The sequence below is a fragment of the Schistocerca cancellata genome, chromosome 6 (assembly GCF_023864275.1).
Source record: "Schistocerca cancellata isolate TAMUIC-IGC-003103 chromosome 6, iqSchCanc2.1, whole genome shotgun sequence".
In the NCBI taxonomy this organism is placed as follows: Eukaryota; Metazoa; Arthropoda; class Insecta; order Orthoptera; family Acrididae; genus Schistocerca; species Schistocerca cancellata.
The window spans coordinates 330,637,913-330,657,266 of record NC_064631.1 but is presented as its reverse complement, the minus strand read 5'-3'; positions in this window follow the sequence as shown (position 1 = coordinate 330,657,266).

The following is a 19,354-nucleotide window of genomic DNA, read 5'->3' as shown; positions in this document are numbered from 1 at the left end:
TTCAGGGGAGGTAAAAGGACATCGAAAACGACTAAAATGAACACACACACATTTGTCTGCAGAAAAGGTAAAACCCATCTTCGCAGTCCATGCCTCTAATCACTTTATCGTAAGTTGCAGGTGCCGACTAGCAGTGACAAGACTGGAGGAAGAACAGAAAACAGCAAAATCGTCCACAAACAAGGAGCACTGGGCAGGACTCCGGATAGTGGACGTGATACTGTTAATGGCGACGGCAAAGAGGGTGACACTTAAAACGCTTCCCTGAGGAACACCATTATCCTGCATGTACAAATCAGATAGCACATTACCAACCCGATATCGAAAGAGGCGGCGGGAAAGAAAGGACCGAATGAAGATGGGGAGATGGCCACGAAAGCTCCACTGATGGAGTTGATTGAGGATAAGGCAGCGCCAAGTAGTGTCATACGCCTTACTAATGTCAAAGAATACACCTAGACAATGCTGGTTACGTAGGAAGGCCTGCTGGATGGCCGCCTCAAGCAGGGTCAAGTTGTCTATAGTTGGACGACATCTCCGAAAGCCATTCTGAGAGTGGCTAAGGAGCTGCCTGGTCTCGAGCAGCCAAACCAGGCGACAGTTGACCATGCATTCCAATGTCTTCCCGACACAGCTCGTCAAAGCAATACTCCGATAACTACTGGGATGCATTCGGTCCTTCCCCAGTTTGAGGAGGAGACTCAAAATCGCCTCCCTCCACGAGTCAGGGAACGTGCCAGATGACCATATCATATTAAAACACTTCAGGAGAACTTCCTTGGATGGCAGCAACAAGTGCTGCAGCATGCTGTACAGGATTTGATCATGACTGGGCGCAGTATCATGAGCCACAGACAGTGCCGATTCCAGTTCCCACATTGTGAAGGGGCAGTTGTAGGGTTGAGAATTTGGAGACCGGAAGTCCAAGTGACCCCTCTCGATGGCAGTGCGGTAGCCACACGCTGGATCACAGTTAATAGTGGCAGTAGATTCCGCAAAATGCATGGCCAGTGTCTGGGCAACGTCTCTCGACGCCGTGAGGAGACATCCCTGATGTAGCAATGCCATGACAGGTAGTTGGCTGCGTTTCCCAGAAATCCTCCTGATGGCTTCCCATACTTTCATAGAACTAGTGGAGCGGGAGATGGAGTTCAAGAACGATTGCCATGACCTTCGTTTGCTCTCTTTAATCACTCGCCACGCCTTGGCCCTTGCCACCTGTAAGGCCGCAAGATTGTCAGCTGAGGGATGGCACTTGAAGCGGCGCAGAGCTGCACGGCGGGCTTGGGTGGCTGAGCTGCACTCAGTGGTCCACCAAGGGACAGGATGCCTCTTGAGATGACTTGAGGACCGTGGGATTGACAATTCAGCAGCATGGGAGATCATGACTGTAACATGGTCGACCCATTCATGGACACTAGCACGGTGTTCCAAAACAGCCAAATGGCTGAAAAGTGTCCAGTCAGCTCTGCAGAGGTGCCACCTGGGCGGCACTGGTAATGCCACAGCCTCATCCAGGAGGCGAATCCAAAGGGGGAAGTGGTCACTAGAATGGAGGTCAGCGGCAACCTCCCACAGAGCTGGCTCTGAGCACTATGGGACTTAACATCTATGGTCATCAGTCTTCCACAGAGCAGAATCCACGAGTGCTGGAGAGCAAAAGGAAAGGTCAATAGCTGATGATGACCCAGAAGCAGTACAGAAATGAGTGGGAGCACCAGAGTTGAGGATGCACAGTTCTTCGGATGCCATGAGGCTTTCCAGAACGCAACCCCTGGGGCAAATAGTCATAGAGCCCCATAAGACATTATGAGCATTGAAGTCCCCCAGAAGGAGAAATGGGCAGGTGAGTTGGCTGATAAGGTCTGTGAGGGCCTCAGAGTCTATTGCATCCTGAGGCGGTAAGTAAATGGAACAGATTGTGAACCTCCACCCCACAAGAAGGTCAACTGCAACTGCTTGCAAGTCCGTAACGAGAGGGAGCTCAGAAGAGTGGTGCATGTCACGGACAAAAACCTCAACACCACCATTTGCCCTTTCCCCCATCAGATCATCTTTTCGATACACAGTATAGCCCCGTAAAGAAGGAGCATCAGTTGCCCGAAAATGTGTCTCTTGGAGACATAAGCACAAGGGGCGTTCTCGTACAAGGAGTTGTAATTCGGCCACACACATCCTGAACCCATTCAGGTTCCACTGTAATATGGGAGCCAGTGATCAGGGTGGCTGAATTTTCACCCTGCCTCTGTGCTTAGGAGGAGAGCCCGTACTGGCTGGAGATTTATTCCTGGGGCGAGAATATCACCCCCGGTCGACATCAATGTCCATCAGCTCCGATGGCGACCCAAGGGAGATGTCAGACACTACGATGGCATCATCATCGGACTGACCCTGACTAGTCTCCTCAGGTGGCAAAATCTTCACTTTCGGCGTCTTTGTCTTGGGGGGCTTAGAATGCAGAACCTTGTCAACAGTTGGAGCTGGGCAGAAGGCGCCATATGGGGAGGGGCAGGAAGTACCCCAGTGTCAGCAACCACGGCCTTGTCCGACATTGTGGGGAGAGCTGCAGGTTGCAAAACAACCGCAGCAGCACAAGTGCACTGGCAAACACAGGTATTAGTGCTGACACTAGCAACCTCTGTTTGTGTAGCAACAGAGGCCAACTGTACCGGTTTCTGCAGAGCGGAAGTGAAAGATGTTGTAAACACAGGAGGCTGCATGGCCTTAAAGAGCTTCTTGGCCTCACCATAGGGGATGCGCTTAGATGTTTTGATCTCCTGTATCTTCCGTTCCTCGAGATAGATGGGGCAGACCCGGCTCCAGACAGGGTGACTCCCAGAGCAATTCACGCACTTCACAGGCGATGAACAACTGGCTCCTTCATGGGCAGGCTGACCACATTTACCACAAGTGGCTATCCCATTGCACCCCAACGTGGTATGCCCAAAGCGCTGACATTTAAAACAGCTCATTGGGTTGGGGAAATATGGCCGTACTGGCAAACGTAAGAAACCCGCTGGGAGTCTCGGGCAATTGAACGTGAGAATAAACGAGTCAGATTTGACTAGGTCCCCATTGACTCGTTTCATAATATGCTGCACGTCGACAATACCTTTGTCAGCCCACTCAGATTTCAACTCGTCCTTGGGGATATCCACCAAGTCCCTACATGTCACAACAACCTTACTATAGTTCAAAGTGGAGTGGAGCTCAGTCTCGATAGCGTACTCTCTGAGACAGGTTGCTTTCTGAAGAGAAGTGACTTGACGGGAACTAGAAGTTTCAACTAATAGAGTCCCATTGCGCAGTCGCTTCACAGATTTCAGTGTTCCTGCAATTCCCTCAAAACCCTTGTGGATGTAAAAGGGAGAAACCCTCTCAAAGCTACCCTCCTTCCGTTTGACAATCAAAAACACATTCTGGTTATCTGCATGGGCTCTGTTATGACAGTCTGATAAATCTCTAGCAACACCAGGCGCTGGAGGACTCACAGTACAAGGTCGCTTTTTTGATGGGGTGTGTTTGCCTACCAGTGGCCCACCCAATCCACTGGCAGGGGGAAATGTAGAGGTCGAAGGGTCCATTGTGGTCCCACAAGCAGCTAGGGAACTAAAGGTCCACTCAGACAGAGCCCCGCGTGCCTGAGTAAGCCCTATACAACTGGGGTGTGGCAGGTGCCCCAGAAGTTGCCCACTGTGACTGTTCCACCCCAACAGCCATGCATCTTATAGGTGTGCAGCACACCGTAAGATTGAGGGGTTTTTATAGAGGTTTACCTTCCTCGCAATCCAGACTGTCAAGCCAAGATTACCATTCCCCGCAGCACACAACATTCCACCGCCATGCCATACGGTGGTCGCTGAAACATGTTCGGGGGTTATGGTGACAGGAGACTGGCGGTGCTGACCAGTCCCCAGCTCAGGACCCCGGGGTCACCAAGCCCGTACTCAGCAAATGAATGCTGAGCCCCTGGGGGCTCCCGTTACATCCTTCACTGGTAACAACACTGGCACTTATGGCAAAATGTGCACAGCTCCTTTAAAAAGGTTTAATGTGCCCTACATGAACACTGGAAGTTGTCATTGGCAACTGCATCTTCACATTCTTAAGTTATGTTATTTCTCTGATCTGCTGTGTGTTGGGATTTGCCAACATGAACCATTGTTCAATTCTACACACACATAGTTTACCAACACGTCCTCACTCTTGGTGCTTGAGCACCTTCACAATACCCTTCTTTACCCTTTTACAAACATCTTCACAAGCTACTTTACTGAATCTACATTTTTCCAAGTTTAGGCTTAATTACTTACAAGATGATGACATCTTTCGACAGTATATTACCTCATATAGTGAGAGCCCAATGCTGGTAGGTATTAGAGGCAATAAAATGAAAATGAGATTTTTTTCCATCTATGTTAACTGTTTATTATCTGAAAAATAATCACCATAACTGTTAATTCATTTATCTCACTGAGAGACAAGGTGGTCAATGCCTTAATTGAAAAATTTTTGTGGTTGCCCGTGGGACAATTATTGTACTCAGGCATGCATCTCTTTATCCAAAGCAAATCTGTGGCCATGGATGTCTTTCTTCAGGGCTCCAAAAATATGGAATTTTTATGGGGAGAGATTAGGACTGTATGGAGGATGTGTAACAGCTTCCCAATGAAACTTTGGGCTGACTGTATCTTCCATACAGTCTCGATCTCTCCCCATGCAATTTCCATATTTTTGGAGCACTGGAGAAAGACCCTCATGACCACTGATTTGCTTCAGATGAAGAAGAGCATGCCTGACTACAATTGTGGTTCCTTAGGCAACCACAAACATTTTTCCATGAAGACGCTGACCATCTTGCCTCACAGGGGTATAAATGTATTAACAGTTATGGCATTACTTTTGAAATAATACACTGTTTACTTACTTTTTTCCATCTATCTCATTTTCATCTGACTACTCTTTATGCTTTAGAATCATATGCAGCTATGACATAAGATAGGTAAACCTCCCAATTATTGTGATGGCTGTTTGCATAATAATTTTGCTGACAATACAATAGATGCGTTCAGTTCTTTCATTCAATTGAGAGTGGAAAGAGGTGGTTCTGGGCTCCCTGATCTGCAATAGATGACGTAGCTACTTAACCATATCAAACATAAAGTTAGAGCCCTGATTCATAATTCTCATGTCAGGAACATCCAACTTTAACAACTATTTGTTTACAATGGCCTTTGCCACCATACTTGTGATATCTTGTGAAAAGTGGTCAATGATGTTTGAAATGGTTACCCACCAGTGTTAGGTTGAATGGAACTAAAGTGTCCATCCCCATCCTTTCAAATGACTTGGCTGCCTCTGGTCATCTTTGCAACAGTACTCGTTGATGACTGATATTGTCACATTGTTTACAATTCCTTACACATTGCTCAATGACTTGACTCCTCGCCCTCCACCAGTATTGCTCAGCTAATCAACAATAAGTAGTCCTTCGCCCTTCATGAATTGCTAACTCATTCTTTCTTCAACACTTCATCATTCATAGCTGCAGGTACCACCACATGTGGTCTGTACTTTGCCATCGTGCACAATAGCTGTGGATGTGTCCTAAATGATTGGCAGCCTGTGTCAATAGTCCATACTTCTTGCCACTTGGCAAGGCTTCTGTGAAGTACTTGTACGACCCCAGTTCCCTTGCTCAAGCTATCAACATTGCTATGTTTCCTACTGTGTTTGTGTATTACCTCATGATCAAGTTCACTCAAATTTAATGCCCACTGGGTTAATCTATTTGAAGGCTCTATCAGTCCTAGCAACCATTGTAACACCACATTGTCCACTGTAACTCTAAAATTCCTACTGTACAGGTAACAACAAACACAGGCAATATCATAAATGATACTCAACATTCCTTTGTCTGTGGTACAGTAATTTCATTCAGCCTTATTCCACTGTCTCAACACATATATTACTGGGTGTTCCTTCCCATCTATATCCTGAATGAGAACACAAGCAATCGCCTAATTGCTCATGTCACAGGATAGGATAAATTACTTCTCATTACATGAAAATATTAATATTGAATGCATTGTTACTGCCTCTTTTAATTTCTCAAATGTGTTCTGACTTTCAGCTGACTAGTGGAATTTCCCACTAATTTTCAATAAACAAGTTATCGCTCTAGCAATTTCAGCAGATTCTCCAACAGATTTCCTATAATAATTACACAATCTTAAAATGATTTAAGTCATTTTGTTGTTGACATGGACAGCATATATCAATCCTTCTTAGATTATCACGTGACCTAGATAGTTTACCTCTGTCAATGCAAAGTGACATTTTTCAGTACTTAGCATTTGACATGTTAAACGCAACATCTTAAAACAGCCCCTCCAATTGTTAAAAGTGTTCCTTTAGTTACTGAAAAAATACAACAATGCTGCCGAAATAAACCATACATTGTCTTTTGTCAATTCCCTCAGCACTCGATCTAACAGCCTCTAGAACATGGTTGGTGCAGTCTTAAGACCAAGCAGCAGCTGTTGATACTGACATTGACCCCATGAAAAGGTAGCCTAAGTGGGATCTTCAGTTGGTCTTCTGGAATTGCTTACATTTGGTCATATCCAGTCTTCAACTCGCGGTGGGTTAGTATTTTCAATGACCTAGGTTGTCTAAGGTCTCATTTATGTTTGGTATAGGACATGCATCCATGACCATTCTTGCATTCAGACATCAGTAATCATAGCAGAACCTATATTTCTTCATTCCATCTGACAACTTCTTTGTGACAATCACAACAGTTGCTCCCCATGGACTCTCCTTCTCATTAGTAATGCCTTCAGCCAACTGTTGATAGATGTTTATTTATTTATTTATTTATTTATTTATTATTTGTCCCGTGGATCAAATCAGTACAATGGCTTGTACAACTGATATGGGATAAGTCAATACAAATATACAGTTTACAGGAGTCTAAAATAGTAAACAAGAATACAGAGGAAAGATTATTTTACATTACCTACAAAATTATGTTACTTAAAGTTACAGCTTTACAGAGAATTGTTACATGATGTGACAAAACTGACTTAACAACATTCAGCTTTGATACTTTATCATGCACTAAGACAATTTTGATTCCAAATATTCCTGGATGGTATAAAAGCATTCTTTTAATAAAAGAGATTTCACTGTCTGTTTGAATTTATTTATTTCTTGGATTTCTTGTATAAAAGTTGGAAGATGATTATATAATTTTATTCCCATGCACTTGACACCATCACTGTACAGTTTTGTTGAGTGGGGAAGTATTCTTAGAGAGGTTTTTGATCTTGTGTCATAATCGTGGTAGTCCATATTTTTGCTAATTTTGTTGATACTTTTTTTGGTAAAGAATAATAATTCTAATATGTATTGGCATGGGAGGGGCAAAATATTTAGTTTCTTAAATAATGGTTTACTAGTGTCTCTTTGTTTTTTGGACATAATTGTTCTGACTACCTTCTTTTGCAGTTTGAATATCTTAATTGATTCAGAATTTTGGCCCCAGAAGATGATTCCGTAGTTAAGTACGGAGTGAAAGAGTGCATGGTACATTGTGGTTAGGGTACTTGTGTTAGTGACGTTCCTTATTGATCTAATCATGAAGCATACTTTGCTAAGTTTTGTGCTGGTAACGTCAATGTGCCTTTTCCATGTGAGCGTATCAGTAATAGTGACCCCCAAAAATTTTATTTCATTTTCAAGTTTAACATTATTTTTTTCCAGTGATATAGTTGGTTGTGATGGATTTCTGTTTTGGGCAGTGTGAAAGGTTATTCCAATTGTCTTTTTTGCATTAATCAGCAGCCTATTACTTTGAAGCCATCGACTTATTTGATCTGTGGTTCTATCTATATTGGATCGGAGAATTTGTTCGGGAGCAGATATGAGTATAGAGGTGTCGTCAGCAAATAAAAGGGTTTTTGTGTTTGGTAGGCTGTGAGGAAGGTCATTTATGTAAAGTAAGAACAGCAAAGGGCCCAGGACGGAGCCTTGGGGAATGCCTTGCTTTATGGTATGTATGGAGGAATGTACTGTGCTAGCTGTACCTGAGAGCTTAGTTTCATTTAATTCGACATACTGCTGTCGATCTTCCAGATAGCTTTTAAACCAGTCATAGGCATTTCCTCTTATTCCATAGGAATGCATCTTTTGCAGAAGTATACTATGGTTAACCATGTCGAATGCCTTTGTTAGATCTAGGAATATACCTATGGCTGGGAGTTTTTTGTCCACAAGCTCCAGTGCATGATCTAGAAATTCTTGTATTGCATCTGTTGTAGCTTTCTTACTTTGGAAGCTGAACTGAGCAGGTGACAGGATATTTTCTTTGTCTAGAAAGGACATGATTCTGGTGGCCATTATATATTCAAATACTTTACTAAAAGCTGAAAGCAGTGCAATGGGTCGATAATTACTGGGATCCTCTTTGCTTCCTTTTTTTGTGGACAGGTATAATTTTTGCAATTTTGAGCATGCCAGGAAATGTACCATTCAGGAATGAGAAGTTTATTATGTGAGCGAGGGGTTTACTGATTGAGTTACTGCAATTATGAAGGAGGAAGCATGGGATTTGATCTTGTCCAGCAGATGATTTTTTTTTTATTTTGCTATGAAGTGTCTTTTCTATTTCAATTTCAGATGTAGGCCTTAGAAATAGAGTCTCTGAGCATAAGTTTGGTTCTAGTTGTAAGGGACAGCTATTTTTAAGATGGTTAGCCAGGTTTTCTACTGTTTCTGTAAAGTAGTTATTGAATTCCTCTGCTGTTTCTTTCCCACAGGAGACTAATTTTCCATTTATTTTTAGGCTAATATCACTTTGTAACTGTTTTCCTCTATTAGTATTCATATTAATGAGTTGCCACATGCTTTTGCTCTTATTTGATGACAATTTGAGGTAGTTATCATTCTGTAGCTTTTTGGCTGCATTTACTACGTTCTTTAATATATTTTTATATAGAGTAAAGTATGACTTAAATGCTTCACTACTGCCTAGTTTGGATTTGCTCATGTAAAAAAGTTCTCTTTTTCTTTGTGATGATCTAATGATTCCTGGGGTGATCCAGCTGGAGAGTTTTCTATCTTTGGTGATACATTTTGTTTGTAAGGGAAAGTGGCAATTAAAATAATAACAGAAAATATCCAAGAATGCTTCATATTTGCTGTCTACTGTTTGAGCCTCGTATACATTTTGCCAGTTTTCATTTTGTATATCAAAGAGGAAAGTATGCATGTGGGTTTTATTGAAGTTTCTCCTCTGTACAGTGATTTTATTGTGTTCGTGACTGTTATTTTGCAACCAGACCTGCATAATTAATGCATTGTGGTCTGAAAATCCTAGTTTGACGGAGGATACAGTACAATTTATATTGCTTGCTACTTGATCCAGACAAGTGGTACTGTGATTTGTTATCCTGGTTGGAGTGTTAACCATTAGGTCTAGGTTGTAGCTGTTCATAAAATTTTTAATGCTTAGATGGCTGGGGTTTTCTGAGAGAAAATCTATATTATAGTCACCACATATTAGAACATTATATGATTTTCTTTTACTTAGATTTTCTATTACTGGTGCTAGATTTTTGTAGAAAGTCCCTATGTTTCCAGAGGGTGACCTGTAAAGTGCTATTATATAAACATTTAGATCTGTAAGCTCTACACCTGACAGTTCTATATCTTTTTCAATACTATACGAATTGCAAATATCAAGAGGTGTAGCAGTAATGTTGTGTTTTACAAATATGCAACTGCCTCCACCTTTGTAAGATGTTCTTGAGAAGTGACCCACGAGTTTAAAATTTGGTATCACAACACTTTCTATTTCAAAAGACCTCAAGAAATGTTCATTAATACATAATATCTGAGTATCTGACAGTTCACTTGCACTTGATAACAAAATTTCTAATTCATTAAGTTTGCTTTTGAGCCCTTGTACATTATGGATGTATACTTTTAGATCAAGAATTTTTTTGTTTAATTTTTTTACACATTGGTGAGGAGGTTCAGACTTTACCTTATTTACTACAGTTTGCTGATTGAGTCCTTCGCCAGTTTTATGGTGTATCTTTAACTTGTTTGATGATGCTAAGTTTTTTCTTTTCTCAGAGGGGGATAGAAAAAATCCTCCTTCTTGGGTATATTCCGCCTTGATCTTAAATTTACTCTTACAGGTGTAGCTGCTGCAATCCTTTGTGGATCTTCTGATGTCTCCTCTGTCCTGCTTTCTTCTTTCTTGTCGAATTTGCTTTCCTCATTTTTGCTTGTAAGTCTTTCAGGAAGCTGATAGACTGATCTATTTCGTAATAGTCTTTTTTTAATTATTTCACTGATGTGATCGCACATAATACTTTTTCCGTCATAATTAAGGTGCATTCCGTGTTTGGTGTGTAGGTTTCGATGTAGTTTACTTACGTCCAGTACATCGCACTTTGGGTATTCTGCACACAATTTCTTAATTTTGATGTTAGTTTTCCTGATTTCTTTATTAACACACGATCTGTAAATTAGGTCGTGTCTATGAGGCACAGTGGCTACTATTATGTTCCTAGATTTATTCACTTCTAGAAAGTTCTGTAGCGTTTTAACACGCAGGTGCCTTGTGACAATGTGTTATTTGCAGTGTCAATCTCTGGAACAATGTCTCACTGAGTTCAGTAGCTTGCAGTGACATATTAAATTTTGTATGATGCTTTTCAGAAAATTAAGCCCAAGGACTATGCAGTACCCCTCGCTGATACTGGGTAATACTTTCCTGTATTCTCAAAAACTCATTGTTACCATACAGAAATTGACCAATGCCAACCCTAATGATATCATCTCTATCCCTGCTCCACGTAACCTATATAATGGAAAACTCAGTCTCTTCCTACACAGGAGGTCCTGAATAGCTACCAACAGATCAGCCTATGTCTCCACAAAAGACCTATGTTTCACTATGCCAGCCAAGCAGCATCCCACCTATGCTTTTTCAGCATCCTGTTTTATAGAGAACACTGTTCAGGAGTTGAGGGCTTCCTATTGCTGCTTAACAAATGCTTATCATGACACCACTCACTTTGCTTGCCACTTTGACAGCCTTGTGCCTGATGCCCCATCAGCTGGCATTCATAACACTGTGGTTGGTGGCAATGATTCCAAATGTGGCAGATTAAGACTTGTGCACTGATGTGAATTATGCCAATAATGTTGGCATGTGTCATACACAGCTAGTGCTACCTGCATATGAGATGTGATAAAAAAATAACAGTAATTTTTGTTTTTCTCAAAGAATCTTTATTTATTCATCAATGTCAACTTTGTCCCGTACAAAGTAATTCCCCTCAGACACAATATACTTGTGCTAGCACTTTTTCAAATCTTGGAAGCACTTCTGGAATTCACTTAGTGATTCTGTTTTTATCTCATCAATGGTGGCAAAATGACAACCTTCCATGGTTCTCTTCAGCCTTGGGAATAGAAAGATGTCACAGGTGGCCAAAGGTTGCTGAATACGATGGCTGAGGCAACATAATGGTTACGTTTTTTGCTAAAAAATCACAAACAAGCATTGAGGAGTGAGCAGTAGCATTATCATGATGCAGTTTCCATGAGTGGCTTTGTCACAGTTCTGGTCATTTTGTATGTATTGCTTCAAGCAAATGGCACATGACTTATTGACTGTATGACCATAAGCCATGATGCCCTATCCCATAGTAATTGAAGAAAACTGTGAGAAGAACTTTCACATATGATCAAAGTTGTCAAAATTCAATAATTTTGGAACAAACTTTGCTACTACAAGTTTCATGCCAAAACACCCGAAAAAATTGCTTCACATGAGTGAAAGGATATGCCAAAACCATTAACATCCTCTTTGATGGTGATTTTCCAGAACCATTTTCTTTACTTCTTCCACAACATCGTCAGTAATTGACCTGCATCCATGTAGGTTGTCATCTTTGTCTTCTCGAGCCTCTTTGAATTCTTATACCAATCATAAACTCTTGTCTTACTTGTAATAGATTCGCCAAAAGCCACAGTCAACATTTTGAATGTGCTGTTGCAGTTTATTCCATTTTTCAAGCAAAATTTTATGCAAATTCTTTTTCAAAAGCAAAAAATCGTCAAGCACTTGATAACACTTTCAACAATAAACTAAATATTCAAAACAGCTGAAACTGCAAACATACACCAGGAAAAATGTGTCCCAAAAAGATTTTAAAACTTTTTTTGAAAATTGGATGTACAAACTCTGCAAAATTAAAAAATTCCTGTACTTTTTGATCACACATCATACGTGGTAATTTGTGCCTGGCGAGATTACAATACTGGCATCCTTTAAACTGTGATAAGTCCAGAGGTCTCTTGGTTTCACAAACTGCACCTTTAGATTTCTGTGCATGTCCCATCTATTCATTTTGGATGTGAACAAAAGAAAACAAAAAAACCATAAATATAAAAACTCACTCACTACACTCACACTACTAAACTGCAGGCTGCAACACCAGTTACCATTTCTGACATCACTTACATGACCGGCAGGTTTGGCCACTGTGGTGGGTGGTGGAACTGGGTAGATCTGGTCAAGGTGCTGGTAGTTCACCACCCAGGGCAGGATACAGTGCAGTGCTGAGAGGGGTTAGGGCTGGTTGAGGGCCAACGAGGCATCATAGAAACAGTTTTATTAAGCCATTCATTTATTGCACCAAGCAGCATCCCATGAAGCTAGCCCCCACAGAACGAACCAGTACATGCCTGGTGAGTAAGGTGCTACAGGGGCCATGGAGAGGTGGCAGCCATGAGTAGGTGGCAATATCATGCATGCAAAGGAGCGATGACACCAGTGGCATGGCAGGGCCGCTGACCTTGAAATTTGAGCAGACTTATCAACTGTAGAGTTTTAAACATGGCTGCTTGGTTCAGTGACAGTTTATAAATTTAAGTTCAACTAAATAAGCTCTTGGTCACAATTTTTAATCTTTTTGACCAGGTTTCAAAACTTCTAAGAGTGTCTTCATCAGAATTTGAATATTTAAAGTGGCATGTCATGTATTAAATAAATAACAAGCCAAAAGGGCTTTAGTCACAAAAATTTTAAAAAGATACATGAAAGGCAAGCCACTGTGGGCTGCTCATACCTATAAAGCCACAGTGGCTCGCCTTTTATGACCGAGGACTTTTTTGGTTCAACTTTATTGTACCAATTGCGCTGCCCAATGACAGCCAAGCAGCTCTGGACAGACACATTGTGACATGCACAACCATGCCAATGATGCAATGTAGAAGGAGCAGTTAACCACAGCACAGTCTGCTCACATCAGCAAACCAAGCAGCAAGGAGCTGGACTGCAAAGGTAATGGTGGAACAATGACTGCATGGATCTGGGCCCATGCTGCAGATCTCAGAGATAGGAGGCCAGCAGCAGCTAGTGTAGACCCTCCAGGTGGCCCACTGGTTGGACAGCGCTAAGTCCACAGTATCTGACTTTGCACCAGCAGCAGGGCCATAGCTAGTAATGGCAAGGGTGACTGGTTGAGCCATGTAGACTCATTGACTGATGTAGTTCTACACTCAGGACTGGTGGTCATCAGACTGCAATATCTCTGACTGGAAATACAGAATAGGTATTTATGTGGGCCTGGTCCATCCTTGTTTTGCTAAAGCTGCAATTTCCAAACACAAGTCACAACAGAACCATAGCCCAGATTTTTTAAGTAATCAGGCCACCCAGACCATGTTGTCTTTACCTTTCTGTGCTGCATCAATTTTATTTATGATTCTGTAGTCGAAGGCAGAAAAAGATCACTGATGGCCCACAGCACCATTGTCAGCATCCAACTGTGAAGCATTAATGGTTGCAGGCAAAAATAGAAACTGTCTACAGAGCTGTGACAACACTGAGACATGCTGTAGAGGGTTTTACAAAATCATATGTTTACGGTTGAGGTAGACCCATGAAGCTGTCGCACCATCCCACTGACTCAGATATAGCCCCTCTGCTTAGCCACAACATGAGGTAACCACCTCCACACTTACAGCAGTAGTATTCACTGCATCAGCTGTCACATCTGCTCAGCCAGCTGATCTCATTTGCTTCCCTGGCTTCTTGCGTTAACCAAGGTAGGTGTCTTAATTTCACCCAGCCACACCAAGTATATTATTTTTGCCACAACATAACATTCAGTGACATTATTATTTTTTCTGGGTGCACTTTGTAAAGTACCACCCCTTGTCCTTCTCCAAGGAGTGGGAAGAGTATTTGACACTACCTGTGGTGGACCAGGAACCATTTCATCACTCATAAAGAAACACAACACAACATGGCACAACAATCATTTTTCAACGGCTTCATATGCAAGGCTCTGTGTTACATTGCTGAGATTGGCAGCAGCTAAACACAAAACATGAGCCATCTGAAGTTGAGTTATTTCCACCAAAATCTGGCTGATCCAGAACATGGTACTCCTCATTCACTTCTTTGTGAACAGAATGTTGTTAGGTATCATACAGGTTAAAGTGAATCATTGTCATGTTGTTAGGGAGTGCCAAAAAAAGTAAGTAAATTATTTTTTTATCAAATTTCCTTTTTGTAGTCCCCTTGATTGCTTAGAGACCAGGTCATGACTCGAGCTTAAGAGGGCTGATTTTTATTGCTATGTCTCACCATATTTACCTAAGTGCTTAATTTTTGTCCACAGATAACTGACGATAAACATGGCTGAATCTAAATACAGATGTAGAAAGTACAGTGCTAATTACTTGAAGTTTGTCTTCATTCTGTCAGTGTCAGACAAATGATTACCTACATGCCTTTTATGCAACAAAGTGTTAGTTAGTGACCCTAAGAAACCATCCAAGCTGTAGAATCACCTGTTGAGGTATAACAGTGATGAAACTGGTACAAAGTACTGTCAAATATTTAAATAAAAACTTCAAAGGAAGTCCACAGTGAACAACAGTATGTCCACTTTGACAAAGAGACGATGAGGTTTGTGGGGGGTCTTACAATATCTTGTTACTTATAACAAAATTGGAAAAACCACACACTGTTAGAGGAAGAGCTGTTTTTGCTAGCCACTGAAGAGGTTTAAAAAACTGCTTTACACAAACCTGCTTATGATACGTTCAAAAGAATTACTTTGTGCACCAACAGAAATCAAAAACATATTGATGATATAAATTATGGTACTGAAAGCATTCAGTGTAATTATCTACAAATGACCTGTTTCTCCATACAACTGGGCAAGTCAGCTTAGCATTATCACTGATATATGTTTGTTTTGTACCAAGAAATCAATCAAAAATTGCTCTTGTAGGAACTGTGACAACAGACATTTCACATGAATCTATATTTAATGTTTTAAAAGATTTCACAGAAAAATCAACCCTTTTATCAAATGTAAGGGGCAGTCCACTGAAAATAAGAAATAGTATATAACAAGCATGGCATGGATTGTAATACACGTATGTGTGTGTACAGATGAGCCCTCTACTGGGAATCAGCAAGGAACAGCATGGACATACACTGCTGTTAGAAGCATTCAAGTTGAGGTCAGTAAATTGTGTATGTATCCAACTTCACTTTCATGGCCAGGAAAGACAAGTAGTGAAGTGTGGCACAGCAATTGACTGTGGAAGGAGTGTCAAGAAGTGAAATTCATGCCTGAATGTCTTCTGTGTACAGCAAAAATAATGTGTCATGTGCCTGCGTGTTTGGGTAGAATAAATGTTTCAATATCAGGTGTAAGGTGAAAGAAAGCAGTCAGCCACAACAGGCTCATCATGTCATTAACCTTTATGTCATTGCTTTGGTGGATGCTACCATCAGAAATGTCTGGCAGCGGATGGTGGAAGACATTCAGCTCATGTTGGGCATCATTCACAGTACTGTTCATGCTATCATGACAGCATATGAAATTCTGGAAAGTCCTTGTACAGTGGGTCTCCACAGCCAGATGGAGGAGAAGAAATTGAACAGAATGCCAACATCACTGCAGCACCTGGAGCAGTATCATAGTGAAGAATGCAAAACATGGTGTCATCATTTTGAGCCAGACAGCAAGTGTCATGCCAACAGTGGAAGCACAGGGATCCACCCCCATCAAAAAAAATCCAAAGTCATGCACACCAGCCATGGGAAAGTTACAGTGACCAGGGTTGCTGCTCATTGACTTTCTGGAACAAAGTGCCACAATTGACAAACAGCAGTAATAATTGAAGTACACCATCCAGTCCAAATGCCCAGAAATGTTAATAGACAGCATCATTCTGTTGCATGTTGCATGTTGTGACCATGCTGCACATGATTTCCATGTTTTTGGAGCCCTGACAAAAAACATTTGTGGCTGTCAATAAAATTCAGACAAAAAGGTGCCTACCTGGGTACAACCATAGTTCCATGGTCAAATGCAACATTTTTTCCCTGAAGGCACTGACCTCCTTTTGTCACTAGTGGGATAAATCTATTAACAGTTATCACAATTACTTTTGAAATAATAAACAGTTTACTTACTTTTCCCCATTTGTATCATATTCATTTGATATCCTTATACATCAGCAGCAGCAGCAGCAGGTGGAGAATGTGCCATGTTTGGTTGTTTTTATACAAAATGTGCCCATGGTGTTTGCAATACATTGTGTCATCCATTGATAACATTTAGTTGCTAAAAAACAGAGTAATAGGTTAATGCAACCCTTTAATCCATCATTAACACAGTAAACAAAATTCAAAGCATGATGTTAAATTCTCAGTTATTTGCACTGTTATGTGAAGAAAACTATCAATTACTGTGTCCCACTGGAGTATGCTGGCTGTTAAAAGGCTTATGTCTGACAAAATTTCTCACTTTTTGTGACTGTTTTTACAGAGGAAGTAGACACACGACATGTTAGTTCATGCACTTAAGTACTGGAGTCCACATTGATATGAAAATGGCATATACAGTAGTAACCACTAATCCAGTATCTTTTGGGATCTTGATGATGCCGGACTATCAAAAGTGCCAGATTACTAAATGTCACCTAAAAATAGTAGTATACGGAGTGTGAGATGCAGGGTAAACAATGAGCAACAGGCCTTTGATTGTTTATTGCACATTCTCTGCTTTCATTAAAGTAATAAAAAATGTATAATACTGTATAAAACAACATTTTAGAGAACAAATGAAAAAAACTTTACTGCATATATCCAGTGAAATAATTTTAATATTTTATGTTAAGTTTAGAACAGTACACTATTATATTGTAGTAGATTACTGGGTATGTTTCATGCTGCAGTACATACAGTACTTCTATATTTTATTAACTTGAAATAACACCTAATGTTTAATTTTTTTGGTGTGATTTTTTTCTTCAAAGACTCAGATTCAGATTCATTATGTACAGTACACAAATTTACAAGTTCTGCAGTGGTGTATGATTTGCTGCTCTCACAATCAGTAAAGCTTATAAATATATCAATAGCTACAGCCACTTCATTCCAGGTACATGAAGGTGTTGAGTTTGTTACATCAGCCCTTCTTCACTGGATTCAATATCTGGTGGTTGAAGTTCTTGTCCTGGCCCTATCAGACTTTCTATTATCAGTGCATCTGGCATTTCTTTGACTACAGGTTCTTTATTTTCACTGTGTATCCAGTCCAAAACTTCATCTTGTGGCAAATTTCTCACTCACTTTGAGCAACATCTAACAGTTTAACATCACTTTCAGTTGGAATAGTGGAGTCTGTTTCTTCTTCATAGGCTTCTGGCCAGTGTTTTCACCAAGATGTCCAAAGAGTAGCAGGCTTAAGTTTATTTTATGCCAAAGCAGCTCTAAAAGTAGCATCTTTAATGTCAAACATTTTTTAAAAAATCTACCACTGAACAGTCTGAATTTATAAGCTCTTGAATAAAAGAAGCTCAGTAAAAACACATGAAATTTTGAATTACTCCCTGATCCATTGGCTGAGTCAGGGGAGTAATGTTTGCTGGAAGATAAGTAATGAATATATTCCATGAAATCAATTCAGACACTAGATACCAAAGGAACTGAACTGGTAGACTTGAGAAACAGAGTTAAACTATCCCGAGAAAGTCAACTAACGAAGTTTCAAGAACCAGCTTTAGATGATGATTCAAGGAATATACTATAGCACCCTATGTGTCGCCCACTCAGGGATTATGAGGACAAGATTAGAATCATTACAGCATGCACAGAGGCATTCAAACAATCATTCTTCCCAAGCTCCGTATGTGAATGGAATGGAAAGACACCCTAATAACTGGTACAATGGGATGTATCCCCTGCCATGCACCTCACAGAGGTTTTCAGAGCATAGATGTTGATGTAGAGGGTGGGCTGTACAGTTATCTAACAACAGTACAACTCTGCTCCATTCAGGCAAACTACATTTTTTATTTTTGAATTGTCCCTCACAGAAGATACAAAATTATGGAAAAACCAGTCCTTAAACAACTCTGTCATCCATTCATTGGAATGAGCTCCATAAACTACAGAAAAATTTAGAATACCTTTAATAGCTCTTGGCTTTCTGTACTTGCCAATAACATAATAAGTCAAAATGTGGTCACCTGAAACATTGGAACACAATAAAACTGTCAACCAACCCAGTTTTTTTTTTAAATCTTTGGTGTGCTTTTCATGTTTAGCTGTCAAAATTTGAACTAGGCAAACATTTCATCGGCACAGTCTAGATTTGGCACCTTTTTCCCTAATAATAGGGCCAGTTACAAGTTTTCCTTCAGACCTTTTGGTACAGAACCACTTGCACAGAACTTCATAAAACTGAACTAGTTTGGGCTTTTCCAAAGTTTTTCATGATTCAATGTCTTTCACTGCAACTGGCTGCATAGGAAACTTCTGAAGTTAACCTTTATTTTCTTTAATATTGTAGATTGTTGAAGAATCAACTTTGTATTCTTTCATAATCCTATTTGTACTCTCACTTTTCTCAATCTGATTAATTATGTGAAGCTTTTGTTGTAGTGTAAGCGTAACATGTTTACAGTTCACTTTTACTTTGTTTTGCAATGTGCAGTTGAGATAACATTCCCACAATATGCAGCACTACCGTAATTGTGATACAAAACAGTACTAATCATTATTACACTTTAAAACACTACATTTTAATTACCACAGACAATTGGCATAAGAAGCGATGTCAGGTTATTGAATGTGCAGACTTTTGGATGCCAGATTAATGGGCTTTTACTGTAGTGGGTTCAATGGTTTTCAGCTTGCAGCAGTAACACTTTTTAGAGGAGATAGAAAGTGTGAAAAAATGCCCATGAAGAGCATGGATCTGAAAAATGTTATCATTATGTGGTTTAGAACAGG